The sequence below is a fragment of the Grammomys surdaster genome, unplaced genomic scaffold, assembly GCF_004785775.1.
Source record: "Grammomys surdaster isolate TR1022 unplaced genomic scaffold, NIH_TR_1.0 137, whole genome shotgun sequence".
NCBI classification, from domain to species: Eukaryota; Metazoa; Chordata; class Mammalia; order Rodentia; family Muridae; genus Grammomys; species Grammomys surdaster.
The window spans coordinates 12,583,099-12,598,411 of NW_021604595.1; the positions used below are offsets into that span (position 1 = coordinate 12,583,099).

At 46.0% G+C, this 15,313-nt stretch overlaps 1 long non-coding RNA gene across 1 annotated transcript; it reads left to right on the top strand.

Annotated features, from left to right (window-relative positions):
- The first annotated feature begins 9,625 nt into the window (after positions 1-9,625).
- Positions 9,626-14,721, top strand: LOC114617611. The gene is made up of 4 exons (XR_003710822.1): positions 9,626-9,737; positions 11,763-11,870; positions 13,418-13,487; positions 13,811-14,721. It is a non-coding gene; the product is annotated as an uncharacterized LOC114617611 (long non-coding RNA).
- Positions 14,722-15,313: the final 592 nt, after the last annotated feature.

The window sequence follows — 15,313 nt, forward strand, 5'->3', positions numbered from 1 at the left end:
AAGAGTCTGCCTCAGCTGAGAAAAGCATCCTCTAAGGAGAAAGGTTTGCTTTGGCTCAGAGGTCTGTGGTCATTGGGCTTCATTGTTTTTAAGCCTGTGGGAGGCCATGATAAGGACATCAACTCCTGACAGCCAAGAAGGGGAAGAGGAAGGGAGAGGGAGGGGAGGAGGAGAGAAGATGGGAGCTGAAGAGGAGGTAGAGGTGGAAGAGGAGGAGGAGGAGGAGGAGGAGGAAGAGGATGATGATGATGAGGAGGAGGAGGAGGTAGAGTTTGAGGTGGAGGAGGAGGAGGAGGAGGAGGAGGAGGAGGAGGAGGAGGAGGAGGAGGAGGAGAGAAGACAAGGGCAGTCAGCTAGTAGTCCCAGCACCCCACCCACCTATCAAGGGCACATTCCCTAAACCTAACTGTTGCTCTACCCACCTTTGAAAAGTTTTAAAGTCTTTACAACGTTGCAAGAAGGACTCATGTTACAAACAAAGCCTTTAACATACAGACTTTAAGATCCAAACTCTAGTGTCTGTCTCACTGTCTGAGCTCTGAGTCTTGTCCCAGGTCACAGGTTCAGCATGCAGTCTGAGAGCGTCTCACTGAGCTGCCTTTACCACCAGAGTCCTCAGCCTTTCTTACCCCAGGACAAAAACCTGAGAGACCCCACGGGGCACATGTTCATTCTGGAACAAGGAACCAAAAGGTCTGGGGACAGCAGCCAAAGGATGAAGGGCCCTCCCCTCACCCCTCAGGCTGGGTGATGCTACTGGTGCATTGTGATTAGTTGCTATGAATTCCCAGATGTCTCCAGACTTCCCTCGGTGGCCATGTGACATGTACACCTCCACTTCTTTCACTCCTGCTCCCTCTCCCACCTTCCAGAGTTGAGTATCTGTCTACTTTGGGATAGATCCTAGCTCAGGCAGACCAGGCAGGCCCGAGTCCTGCGTCTTAGGGCTCTCTAAATAGGAGAAAGGTGTAATGGGATATTGCGGGGGACACCAAAAAAGATACAGACGCCCAAAGGGAAAGGATGGTGCTGCCACAGTGGAGAAATAAACCAACATGGACTAAAAATAGCATGGGGCAGGGGTGGGGAGGGGAGGAGGAGAGAATGACCCACTATATTTAAAACAGCCCAGAGAAATGGTGAAAAACCAGTCTCCTAGGAATATGATTTGCTAAAAGGTGGGGCTGGGAGCTTGCCCACAATTATGCCCTAATGGTACCTAGCACTCCCTCTGCATTCCATCCGTCAGTACATACAAAACGCCTTCCTCCCACATTCTTAGTTCCTCAACACGCTTATAAAGGAGGTGAGCGCTCAGCTCCCGTTGCAGAGATGAGAAATCAAGGCGAAATGATCGGTTGGTCTGCCAAAGCCATAAGAGAGAGTCTTGCTGAGTTTGGGGTTACGGTTTGGGCTTCCCACCCTCTGTGGCTTTGGCTTTGGCCTGGCCCCACCTTTTTACTGGATGTGACTCCAGGGCAGATGGTTTGCTAGGTTCCTGGAAGGCAGAGGTTTGCATTTGCACGCCTTGCCTTGCAGTGGACTGGGACATTTCACAAGACAGGAGAAAGCTGCTACTGGCATGTCTGAGGAAGGGGGCGGGGTTGGGGGGGAGAGGAAATCAGACAGCAAGCTGCACTGGGGTGGGGTGACTTGAGTCCCTGCCTTCTGTCTTCCCATGACTGGACTTGCCTTTGCTACCGAAGAGCCTGCATAGGGCAGGGCGGAGTCTTGTCCAAATACTGTTCTTCAAAACACCACTCTTTTTGGCCAAATGCAAAAGATAATGAGAATAACAATATTAAAACTGCTCCCAATGTTACACTTCTGTTTTCTCTGCATCCTGGGGGAAAAGAAAGTAGAACTATCAAGGTAGTTAGTGCCCACCGGTGAAGCTCAGGGAATCTGACAGAGGCTAGCTTCAGCTGTGGCGTCTGCCTCTCCTTAGGTTCTGTTTTACTTTCAGTCTTTAGAATGATGCTGACCGCTGCACTTTGAGTGTGGGAAAAGTGACTGGACCACAGTGTCCTTGGCATGTATCAGTGGCATTTACATGCTTCAGTTACCCCTTCTGACAGTCCTGGGAGGCACGGATTACAGTCATCCATCCTTTACAGATGAGCGACGAGGAGTTTAGCAAGGTAAGGTAGGCTGAGAGTCACTAGGCAGCCCCACTCTAGCCCGTGCTGTTTCCACCCCCATGGAGAAGCCTCTCTGGCTTCTGAACCTTGGCTGTTTAGTTAGCTTCCTGTACAGCTGACTCAGCCTGCCTGTGAGCCAGAGATATCCTGGAGAGTCCTGGGTATGATAATCTCAAATCATGGGTTTGTCCCTGGGTTTTCCCAACTTTTTTTTTTGTTACGGGTGACAGATTTTGCTCCCTTCCTAGAGTTTATGTTTTGGTAACTGTCAATGTACCTGACTGGTGCGAACCAGGGCACAGAGACAGAAGGCAGAAGAGAAGCAAGTGTTGAGTGTCAGCGCTCAATTTATTGATGGCAGGAGGGATTCCTTCACAGCCTGAAGACTCCACACTGCTGTTAGCCACCAGGTGATACAGCTGTAGATGCTATTGGTCCTCTGAGAACATTAATGCTACAAGACCTGGTGCCACAACGGGCTTGTTTGTGGGGAAATCCTGAAGACTGATCTGTAGCTCTCCGTCTTTGAACTTGCAAACCTGCCTGTGGCTCTGGAGCTCTGGGATCCCTCCCGTAGATCACATTAACCAAAACAACACCCACCTTAAAATCTCCAGGAAGCTCTCACTGGCTGGTAGACAGAGCTACAGTGTCTGGGAAAAGACATGAATCATATGATCTCAAAGTGATTCAACAGAGTTAGGCTGTGGATGGGAAGGGGGCTTAGGGATATCGTGTTTGTTTACCTACATTTCCTCTTTGTATGTGCAGGACGGTGTGTAATTTTAAAAATATTATAATCAGGATCTGAACATGATTACTTTGTGCATGTGCCTGCATGAGTATGTGTGGGAACACCACAGAGCACGTGTGCAGAAGGCTCCCAACCTTCCATCATACGAGGCGGGGCATCGAAGCAAGATCACCAAGCTTGGGGGCAAGCAACTTTCTCTGTTGAGCCATCTTGCTGTAGTCTTCAGTATGATGCGAAGAAGATTCTAAGCACTAGGGAATCTACGTGATGCACCTGGCTCCGTATCAATATCTCCCCTTCCGTGGACATTCATGACATAAGATCTCCTATATAGACAGCATTTTAGGTTCCATGGGGTGTGGTAAGACCTATGCCTTATGTTTCAATAATTATCAGTCTGTTTCTAACGTATTCATGGAAAAATATGGGAGCCATCTTGCCATTAAGCTGTTTTTGAAATCTTGTGGAAAACTGCCAATGTTTCTGGGGCGCTAGCTATTAAACACTCTTGCACATGAGAGGGAATTGTCAGGATGTGTCTCTGGTTGTCTCTTTGGTAAGGTCTTTGTTAAACTAGCATTATTCTAGAGCCAAAATAAGTACACAAGCAAGTAAAAAAAAATAGGGATAGGAGCAATCAAAATGTTCTCATTGCAAAATGTGCAATTTAAGAAGTGATATTGGTACAGTATTTTTGCATTGTGTCTTTCTCTCTTTCTTTCTTCCTTCCTTTCTTTTTTTCTTCCTTCCTTCCTTCCTTCCTTCCTTCCTTCCTTCCTTCCTTCCTTCCTTCCTCTCTCTCTCTTTCTCTCTCTCTCTCTCTTTCTCTCTCTCTCTCTTTCTTTCTTTCTTTTCAGATAGGGTTTCTCTGTGTAGTCCTGGCTGTCCTGGAACTTGCTCTGTAGACCAGGCTGGCCTTGAACTCACAGAGATCTGCCTGCCTCTGCCTTATAAATGCAGGATTAAAGGCATGAGCCACCAGTATGTTTTATTTTCTTAAGCTGTCTTGCTTTGCAAGCCATGCTGACCTGGAACTCAATTCATGATGCTCCTCTCTCAGGCTCCTGAGTGCTGGGATGAGAGGTTTGGTAGGACTACCCATGGCTTGGTATGACTTCCATGTGAACATTTTTGTTCAGGAGGCTGGCCCATTTGCTGACATGTTGAGTGTGATGTGATTATAAAAAGATAAAGAGAAGGTAGATATGTTCTGTGGGTGTGTGGTGAGGTATGGGGGAAGGGAATGTCTCAGCCGGTCCGTGTCAAGGCATCCCTTCCCCCTGAGGGACCAGCCACATGACAGTATAGTATAGAATAGAGTTTATTCAGGGTATGGGGAGGGGAATTAGGAGGGTGGTAGAGGCAGAGAGAGAGAGAGAGAGAGAGAGAGAGAGAGAGAGAGAGAGAGAGAGGAGAGGAGTAGAGGAGTAGAGCTGGCCATGAGCAGGGGGGGGGGGGGGAGGGGATGGGAGGGGCAAGAGAACAGAGCGGGAGCAAGAAAGGAAGAGAGCAAGGAAGGAACGAGTCAGGCCTACCTGGCTGTTGCCAGGTAACCGTGGGGTGGAGCTTAGACAGAATGCTAACAGAGTGGCTTGTAATGTGGAATCCACACTTCCTTTAGGTCTCCTGCTTTGTCTCATGAGCAACATTACATACAATGTGCTAACTTTATCATGATGCTATGAATGTGCACTATGTTTGCCTTTAGAGAAAACACGATTTGACCGTAACAGTATTTTCACCAGGACCTTCTTCCCACAAGCCTTAACTCCCATGCAGGTTAAACCTGAGCCTAAAGAAACATCAGTACCTGCTGCCCTTATGATAAAACTTTGGCTTCTGCCATAATCCAGCGGACAACAGATATTCCCCAAAGGAAAGATCTTCTCCTTTGATCTGCACTGTTAGTTCTGAGGACAGCCACTGAGTTGTCACTGCTGTCTCTGGGCTAGTCGTATTATCTGGGCTCCAAGGGAACTCAAGTTCAAGAAGTCAGGATGCAGAGAGCCTCTGGTTTTGGGGAAATGGCTTTAAAGCCGAGACCGCCTTAAAAGATACTTTCTGACCTGGGATGTGGCACCTGGGGCTTCTTGTTCGAGCATCTCCTCTCCTGCTCCCTGTGACATCCTGGCTCTCATGGCTGAAGTCATGAGTTTCATCTTTCACACCCATGGGTCCCACACCCTTCCTCCCGTCAATTCTCTCTGCTTTCGGGAGGCCTCTATAGCTTCTGGTCTGGGTCTTGGCAGTCAATGCTGCATGCCTTGAGGAGAAAAGTGTTAATCTTGTTGGGGTTTTTTTCCTGGCCTGGTGGCTCTACTCTAAGGGTATTATTCAGCCATATAGAAGAATAAAAAGACCTTGTTTTCAAGAAAATGCTTGTAAGTGGAGATCAGTGAGGGGTGCAAATGTAGTTATGTCCAGAAAGACAAATATTACAGGTGTTCTCCTTTGTGGATCCTAGATTTTACAGCAATAGACACAACTGTGAATGTATGTATCACATGAAGTGGGGCTAAGAAGGGGACCAGTGGGAGGGAGGAGGGAAAGGGAAAGACAACGTGGTATGCGGGGAACTTGGTCAAAGTACATTGCATACCTATGTGGAGGTGTTTCTGTGAAAGCCAGTGTGATGTATCATGAGTACACACCAAACCCCTTTCACACAGCATCACGTGGTCCTCAGCATTAGATTGGGCTTCTCTGAATCGTCCCTCTTGTCCCTCCGTTCCTCGTCAGTGCTCAAGTCACTCTGCACGCGGCTCAGTTTCCCCAGAAGCACAATGCTCTCCTGCTAGCACAGGGACTCTTTTCCCTAGGCTTTTGAGGGGTGTGTGTGTCCTGGGATCACACTCACTCTGTGCCTCGTTGTTCTAAAAACACACATTCTACACCTACTTCAGAGTGCAAGGTGCAGAAGGCCAGACTCCCACAGATGTTATTAAAGAAATCCAGTTTGTACCCGGACAGCTAAGCTGCTGTTCCCGCCTCGTGGAGCCTGTGAAGGCAGATACACTCTTATCTGGCTTTGGAAAACAGTACAAGTTCCCGTGAGACTTCATGGTAAGAGCCAGGTTGTCCCACAGCAGAGCTTGCTAAATAGTATACCTAGTTCACTTGCAAATGACACCCTGGACTGGTTAAAGATCATTCCCCAGGGTAATAGGTTGTGAAATCGGTGTTCATCACCAGTGGTTTTTCATTTGGTGGCTTCTGTAAGTTTTTACCTCCTCTCTGATCTGGGCAGGCCCTTCTTCCTGCCTGAGGGTTAGTGTTATTTCAATCCTTTCCTTAAACCTGAGGCTTCTGGTGCTGTGGAAATCAACACTCCTTAGTGATGCTTATTTAAGTCAGCAGGTGACTTTTCTCCGATTACAAGAAAAGGAAGAAAGGCTTGCTCAGGGGAGACTGGAATCAACACCCTCCACCCCCAGCAGAATTTGAGAAGCTCTCCAGGGGTGCTCTGATGTATTTTCATGCAGAGAGAAGAGGGTCTCAGACATTCTTGGTTAAAGCAAAGAAGTCTTAGCAAGTCTGGTGGGTGTGTAGGGTGGGGGAGGGCTCCAGTATCGGATGGTAGTTGATTCTGGGCTAGGGGAGGGATTCTCTCTCTCTCTCTCTCTCCCTCTCTCCCTCTCTCCCTCTCTCTCTCTCTCTCTATGTATGTATGTATGTATGTATGTATGTATGTATGTATGTATGTATGTGATGAAATAAGATTTAGGGCTTAAAGGAGTGCCCAGTAAGTTTTCAAACTAGCACTACAATTTGGATAATCTCAATGTCCTATAAGACCTATTAAGACACAAAATAAAACATTATGTAAAATAATAAAAACACAAAATGGAAGTGAGTTAAAAATTCTGGAAGGCATAATATTCTCCACATATTTTATAAAGAAATCAGAAAATCTGGGGACATAGCTTGGTGGGAGCCTATTTGCCTGCAAAGCCTGGGGACTGATTCCCAGTGAGATACACACACATTTGCGCACTCGTGCGCGCGCGCACACACACACACACATGCACATACACCCCAGACACATGCGCACACACACACCAGACAGGGGCATACATACACACACACACACACACACACACACACACATACACCTCAGACACATGCACACACACGCCCCCAGACACATGCACACATGCACACACACACACACACACACACCAGATACAGGCACACACACATACACCCCAGATACATACACACACACACCAGACACGGGCATACACACACACACACACACACACACACACCTCAGACACATGCACACATGGACACACGCACCCTACTCCCAAACACATCCCAGAATCAATAGAATGTATTTTTCAAGTACAAATCTGTGTAGCAACAACAATTAAAATGCCATTTGGTAAATACCGTGGTAGTAACTATTATAGGTAGGGATTATGAATATGCAAAAATTAGAGAGCAAAGGTATGCTGAGGATCAAATACTTACACAGTTTGTAACATTATGGCAGAGGACCCTGCTGGCCACCATCCTAAACAAGAGGCCAAAATGATCACTAGTGATGGATAAGGCAGCAGCAAGAGCCTTCCAATACAGTGTGCAGGAACCTCATTCCTGTCGACTCCTGCCACAACAGTCTGACTTCAATTTAGTCAAGAGAAAGCCTCAAGCACACCCAAACCAGGATGTAGTTCACACAAAGATTGGTAGCACTCTTGGGAAGTGTCAAGGTCACTGAGCACAAAGGATCCAGCAGCTTTCAAGTTTAAGAGAACTTGAGAGACACAGACAATAGATTCATTGTTTCATCCTGAGCCAGAAAAGGACACTAAGTAAAATTTAAATGAGGTTTGAAAGTTAGGTAATAGTTCTATATAAATGTTATTTTCTGATTTTGATCATTGCATCTTGCTTTCGTCTTAACGTTTTGAGAACCTCGGAAAGGTATATAGGACTTCTTTGTATAATTACTAAAAATATTTCTGTAAGTCTGATTTTCAAAATTAAAAGTGCAGTCATCTATGTTCTAACTATCTGGCTTGAACATCCTTTGGTGGCCAGTTTGCTCTGCCTCCTGATGATTTGCCAGTTCAGGACTGCCATCTCTAATTAACATGCAAGGAAATGAGGAAATGGAGTTTCCGAGCTTTTACTGCTTTACCAAATCCCAAAGCCAAGTCCCTCTGGTGCTCCAGCTGCTTCCTGCCTGCAGTAGAGAAAGGAGCTGGAGGAGCATATTCTAGACTTTCCTCAACGTTCTTCATGATACTCTCAGAGACTCTCTAAGAATGAGCTAGTGCTGAGACTGGAGGATAGAGACTTTCTCGCTTTTCTTTCTATTATCACTCCTAAGTTAATTTAATTATGTGATCCTCCACCCCAACGCTTAACTTTTAATTCTGTCTGGACACTTCACTGTGGCTTCTCTAAACCTTCCCTGTCTGAGCTTCCATGCAGCTGTTCTGCAGTGTGTCAGTTTGCCATAGCCATTTAAACGCCATCTCTCAGGAAGGACGCCATGAAACCTGTGTTTGCATGCGCAAACACAGCTGGATGCTGCATCTGGGCAAGTGTCTGGATTGAGCTGCTCAGGTCTTGGGAAAGTCGCTCTCAAAGCAAAAAGTTATTCACTGCAGTGTCCTTCCACCCGCTTCACTTCCCGGAGTTGGGATCTCTGTTGTGACTGGATGGGTGCTGCCCGTAGGCACACCTTCCCACCAGCCCAGAGGAAGTTCAGCTTCTTTTCTTGCTTTGCTTCCTGGACGGAACGTGTAGCTGCTGGGAAAATACTTGACAGTCAAGCCATAGCTGGGAGGATTCTGACAACAGGGAAGGCACAAACATCCTTTATCTGTAGGGTGAGGTTAGTTTCTGTTTGGGCTTGTGCTTTTGAAAGGAGGAAATAGTTTTCATAAGCATCAGATTAGATGCAGGAAATGTCCACAGGACAATGAGAAGCTGCTGGAGGCCGAGCAACAGGATTTTGTCGTTGATTACTACTGCCATCTCCTGGCTGAGTTTGAGAACTACAGGGCATTGGCTTCGCGGGTAAATTACAGATGTTTGCTTACCTCTCCCCAGCTCCTTTTTTTTCCCACAAGTTCTTAGTGGTACGAAAGGGAAATGCCAAGAATTATTTTTTAGATAGCGTATGTATCTGCATCTTCCACTTATCCTTGAATCATAAACACAAGAACAGAGACTAAAACTACAGTGAGCTTTTCTTACCTGAAGCATTAGGGCAGCGATTCTCAACCTGTGGATTTCGGTATCAGATATCTTGCATATCAGTTGTGTACATTATAGTTCATAACAGTGGCAAAATTACAGTTATGAAGTAGCAACGAAAATAACTTTATGGTTGGGGGAGGTGTCATACAACCACAACATGAAGAACTGTATTAAAGGGTCACAGCATCAGGAAGGTTGAGAACTACTGCTTCAGAGGAAAAGAATTCACCAGGGTGGCTTATTATACTTTGGCATCAGTTGCTTTCCTGATGAAATACCTGACATAAACCAATTTAGGGAAGAAAGGGTTTCTTTTCATTCATCCTGGGAGACTTGGCAACACCAGACTTAGCTGGAGGCAGCAGAGGCTGGAGGTAACGGTGGCCTTATGTCCACAGTCCACAGTCAGGAGGCAGAGAGAGGAATGCCCAGCCTCCTGATTGTCCTTTCCCCCTTTTTTATTTTCTATAGGATTCCAGTTCGTGAGCTGCTGCTTTGCACATTGAGAGTGGTTCTCCTCTCTTCAGCTAACCCTCCCTGGAAAGCTTCTACCATACTTTCGCAGGTGTGTCTCCCAGGAGCCTCCAAATCCAGGAAGACTGAGCTGCTACTCTTCTCTAACCAAAGTAAGTGTTGTCACAATCAGGATTTTAAAGACTCTTTTAAAAAAAGGCTAGGGAAGGGGGCTGGAAGGATGGCTTAGCAGTTAAGAGCACTGACTGCACTTCCAGAGGTCCTGAGTTCAATTCCCAGAAACCACATGGTGGCTCACAACCATTGAAAAGGTGATCTGATGCCCTCTTCTGGTGTGTCTGAAGAGTATCTACAGTATACTGATCAATAAAATAAAGAAATCTTAAGAAAAATATTTTTAACAGTGTAGGGAAGTCTAGCAACCATGTTGGAAAATTAATGCAAATGTAAGAAATTGAGTAAAAGTTGTGATATAAGATGGTGTGCCTCTTACCTAAATCAAGCAATGAAAATCATGTAAGATTTGAGACTGTTAATCCCACAGATCTGAGAAGACTATAGACCCAAATCATGGTCACGTTAAATAAAGCAACCTTTATTTGTGAACATAGACTGAAGGGTTCAAGAGATCAACATTGGGAGTGGGGAAGATAAGGTTTCTATACCTAAGAAGTAGGGGCTTTCCAAATGGGGGGATTTGGCAGACAAATAAGTAGAGGTCACGGAGGCAGAACACAAGCTCAACAAGTTGGTTATAAGAACCTCCTGAAAGAAAGATGTGGTTCCAAGGTGCTCATAGCAAGGTGGTTGTCATAACAACTTTGAAAGAAAGGCATGGTTGCTGAGAGACCAAGTCTTTTGGGTTCAGACACCATCTTAGAGATCATGACCTAAGCTTGAACTCAAATTAACTAACAGGCCAGTACCTAGCATTAGTTTCCAGGTCACCCCTCGCCAACCCTCCCAAATAAGTCCTGCGTCTAACACCAGTTTCCAGGTTATTACCCAACAAATCTGCACCCCCAGGTTACAAGCCTGCCCCTAACACTTCATTTCCTAACAACCAGCAATCAGGAGGAATGCAGAAGTTAAGTTTATGATTTGGATCCTAACACCAGCTAATTGTGTTAAAGGTCGTAATGCTCTCCGCCTTCCTAATCAAATGTGTACCAGGCTAGACACACTCTTCTTGCCTTTAAAAATGCTTGCCTGAAACTGGGCTGAGGTGGGGCTCTCATTCTCCTTCATCAGAGACAGTAGTGAGGCCTCAATTATCCAGAACAATCGCTGGGAGATTGTATTTGCTCAGCAAGCACCTTTAAGGTGCTAGCCTACTCCTTCCTTTCGATGCCAGAAGGACAGGTCTCCTACTAAAGCCTCAGAGGAGGAGAAGGAGAAAACAGCCCCACCTCCCCACCTCAGCTGGGCTGGTTTAAGAGGGAGGGACAAAGGGAAAGAAGGAAAGCAGCTTGATTTTAACGGTCAACTCTGGAGAAACCCAACTTTCCCTAACCTAATCCTTCATGAAGCTCTCAAAGCTTGGGAACGTAATAAACACAGCCTTCTCTACAGCTTGACAGTCACCTAACCTTGTGCTGGTATAGGGGGTGGGCTTCTTTCTCCCTCCCTCCCTTCCTCCCTTCCTCCCTTCCTCCCTTCCTCCCTTCCTCCCTCCCTCCCTCCCTCCCTCCCTCCCTCCCTCCCTCCCTCCCTCCCTTCCTTCCTTCCTTCCTTCCTTCCTTCCTTCCTTCCTTCTTTTTAGTATAGAATAGAGTTTATTTGGGGCCATAAGAAGGAGAGTTGAGAAGGGAGAAGGGAATAGAGGCAGAGAAAGAGAAAGAGAGGAGACAGGGAGAGAAAGAGAGTGAGAGGGAGAGAAAGAGAGGGAGGAAGATGCCGAGCCAGGAACATGTTGGGGGGGGGGAAGTGGGGAGGGGAGAGAGGGAGAAAAGGATCAGAGACAGAAAAGGAGCAGAGAGGGGAGGGGGTTTTCTGAAAGGGTATGCTTATCCTCTGTGATGACTCTCAAAAAACCCATGAATTTACTGAGCTGGCTGTGCAGACCAGGGGCAGAGTGCTTGGCTGGAGTGTACCCTGGAAAAGCCAAATGAAATCAAAATGTAAACCTGTTTGATTATGTTGTTCATGATACATTCAGACAATATATGTGTTCTCAGTGTGTCCTTGGAAACCTAGAGTTACCAAGTTCTCTAAGTCTGCTGATTGATTAGCAATGTTGAGAAGCAAGAAGACATGAGCCCAGAGTCTGGATGTAGCAATCGAAGGTGAGTTCTTAGTCTGTGAGACTGTTTCTTCATCTAGAGTATGGATTTTGGAATATTCCCCGGGTGGAGGGATTGCTACAAAGATTAAGTCTGATGAATACACAAAGCCTTGTGTAGGAGGCAAGCTGCAAGCACACAGCAACGTTGTAAGCATAAAGTAATACTGGCAGTTACTGTTGTTATTTATAGGACTTAACCTCCAAAGCAGTGTCAACTACCAGCTTCCTGTGGCCACTGAGAGCTTGAAATGAGGTTAGACCAAAGTGGCATGTGCTATAAATGTAAAACACTAGCTAGGCATTGTACCCCTGGAATCTCAGCTCTCCAGAAGTAGAAGCAGGAAGACCACGAGCTTAAGGCCATCCTTGCCAACAAAGTGAGGTGGAGGTCAGCCTGAACAACATGAGACCCTGTCACAAAAGGAAACAAAAGTGCCAAATTAAAATACAAAGTATAAGCTGGCCATGGTTGTGCCTTTAATCCTAGCACTTGACAGGCAGAGACAGGCAAAGCTCTGAGTTGGAGGCCAGCTTGGGCTACAGAGCAAGTTCCAGGATAGCCAGAGTTACAAAGAGAGACCTTGTCTCAAAAAAATGATATACATATACATGTTACACACACACACACACACACACACACACACACACACACACACTGGATTCTGTTTTTTAAATTTTTATAAAAGATTTATTTTTATTTTATGTGTATGGTTGCTTGCTTGTATGTATGTGCATATATGCACTGTGTGTCTGTGTGGTATGTGTGTGTGTGTGTGTGTGAGGTTTGTGTGTGTGTGTATGTGTGTCTGTGTGTCTGTGTGTGTCTCTGTGTGTGTGTGTGTCTCTTTGTGTGTGTGTTTTGTGTGTGTATGTGTGTCTGTGTCTGTGTGTGTGTATGTGTATATGTGTCTCTGTGTGTATGTGTCTCTCTCTGTGTGTGATATGTGTGTCTCTCTGTGTGTGTGGTTTGTGTGTTTGTGTATGTGTGTCTGTGTGTGGTGTGTTACCAACAGAGGCCAGAAAAGAGTATCAAATCCCCCCTGGAACTGAAGTTACAAACAATTGTAAGCTGCCATGTGGGTGCTGGGAATTGACCCTGGGTCCTTTGTAAGAGCAGCCAGTGCTCTTAAAATACTGAGCCATCTCTCCAGGTCCCAGACTGCAATTTGAAGTCTTAGTACAAAACCAAAAATGTGAAATAGCTTGCCAGTACTTTACAAAAATATCAATTGCACACTAAAATGATAATGCTCTGAGGAGCTGGGTTAAATAAGATATATTTTGACATTTGGCACGTATTTAAAACTTTTGATTGACATAAGGATTGTTCATATTCACAGAGCATGTCAATACATGGGCTCAGAGTGTGATGTCATGTCTCATGTCTATCAGCTCAGGTAGTAATTATTTCTTTGGACTGAGGATATTTCAAATCCTCTGTACTAGCTGTTTTGTAATATTCATTGTCTTCACATCCATAGTTAACCTACTGTGCAATTCCTAATATACATAATTAACATGAATTCTACCCATTTCTATTTTAAAAAGGAGTTACCGGGGAAATTGTGACTTCCATGCTTTGTGTACCAGATTGTTGTTGGACAATTCATCCAATCAGGTGGGTGGATTAGAGGAGTAGGAGGCACGGAAATGAGGGGGTGAAGTGAGCCAGGAAATCTCAGTTCACTTTACCAGTATCTTGTGGTTATCATGGAACCAGACAAAGGAGGCAGCAGCTGCTTCTCATGGGTGTTGCGAGCACTGATATGAAACAAACCCACAGGTACTGCCTGAGGTCACTGTGTGGTCACTTCAGTGAGTGACACTCCATCCTTGGAGTTTAAAGACAGACTGAAGAGCTGATGGTTATGACAGATGTGCTGGATCCTTTGTAGATAGCCCTGGTATTTTGAATTCTGATGTTAATTCCACTCTCCACAGAGGAGATTCGGACAAGGAATGAGTCCTGAACTCAAGGAATTCTTGTGAACCATCCTCTTATGAATAAAGGAGCCAATCACTGGGCGAGTAGGAGGCGGGACTTCCAGGTTGGATGGAGGAAGAGGAGGAGAGGAGAGTTACATTCTTTTGGAACTGTGATCGCACATGGGCGTGATGTATCTCCTAGAGTTTCCTGGTTTCATGGAGGCTCCACAAAGATCCGCCACTGGAGGAATCAGATTTATAAGTTTACAAAATTAGGTTTTAGTTGTTGCCCCCAGAGATTGAGTTACCATTGTTTCTGAGCTAAGTTGCGTGGTGTTTCTCTTCACGATGATTCAACCGAGTTCAAGAGAGAAAGGTACAGCAGCTGAGAGTGGGTTTCGTGGGGGTTTGAAGCATGGGATGGCATGGTAGTGACCCACCAGTGGGAACTTAGCAAGCCATGTGGTGAGATTCTGGAGCTCTGGTGCTCGGTTGGTGCTGGACATAGAGGGGGAACTTGGATGGCAGCAGAGGGGGAAGCTGTTCCCGCAACAGGATCCAAGGTGGAATCTCAGATGCAGAGTGGGGCCTATTGCTAACCAAGAGTGATGGCACGCTATTATCAGAGACCTGAGCAGAGGAGGGATATGATTGGTGGCAGGGCATTTGCTTCCTCAAGGCACTGCTGGTACTTACATTCAATTCCATAGGTATCACTTGCCAACCTAGCATATGCTAGATTCTCTATTAGGAGCTGGAGAAAGAACAGTGTCCGTTTTCATGGTGTTCACTGGCTAGTGTGAAGGCTGGGAACTAAACAGTTAGTTGTACATGATGATCATGTAAGACTTTCAGGTCTCAGTTTGAACTTAAAATGGAAAGAATCCCACTGTTCCTGGACACATCCTGGGAGGGGCACAGTCCTTTGTCAGAGGACGCTTGCTAGATTAACATTCAAAGGAAGAAGGGAGAGGGTGATTAACAGGGGAGGGAACCCACCTGCGGGTGAGGAAGGCCCAGAGCATGTAGACACATTCCAGGAGAACTAAGATGAGAGGTACTCAGGAAGCTGGGCCCTTAACGTAATAAACCTGGGCAAACTGGACACTCATTGTCATAATCTGAGTCACCTAGAGACCGGACCTGGGAAGGTCAGTTTTTGTGGATTCTCTCGTGAACTCTGTATAAAAACTGTTCCCAACTTTGGCTCATACACGGGAACCCCAGTGCACTGGTTCTTATTATCATCTTACCATCAATAAACCTCATGTTATTGCAGCGAATCCTGTCCATGTGTGTTTCTGTGGGAACATGTCCCCTGGTTTGGATCTTAGAGTCTAACAATCACAGCCTAGAATAGAATGTGGTAGGAACTCTTGGCTGGAAGAGGAATCCATTGTGGTTTCTTTTGAGACTTCTGAAAGAGTAGCCAGGGACAGAAGGGAAAAGCACATCCTAGGCAAGGCCACTGGCATTGTATGCTGGGGCTCCCAAATGCATTGTGTGCTGGGGCTCCCA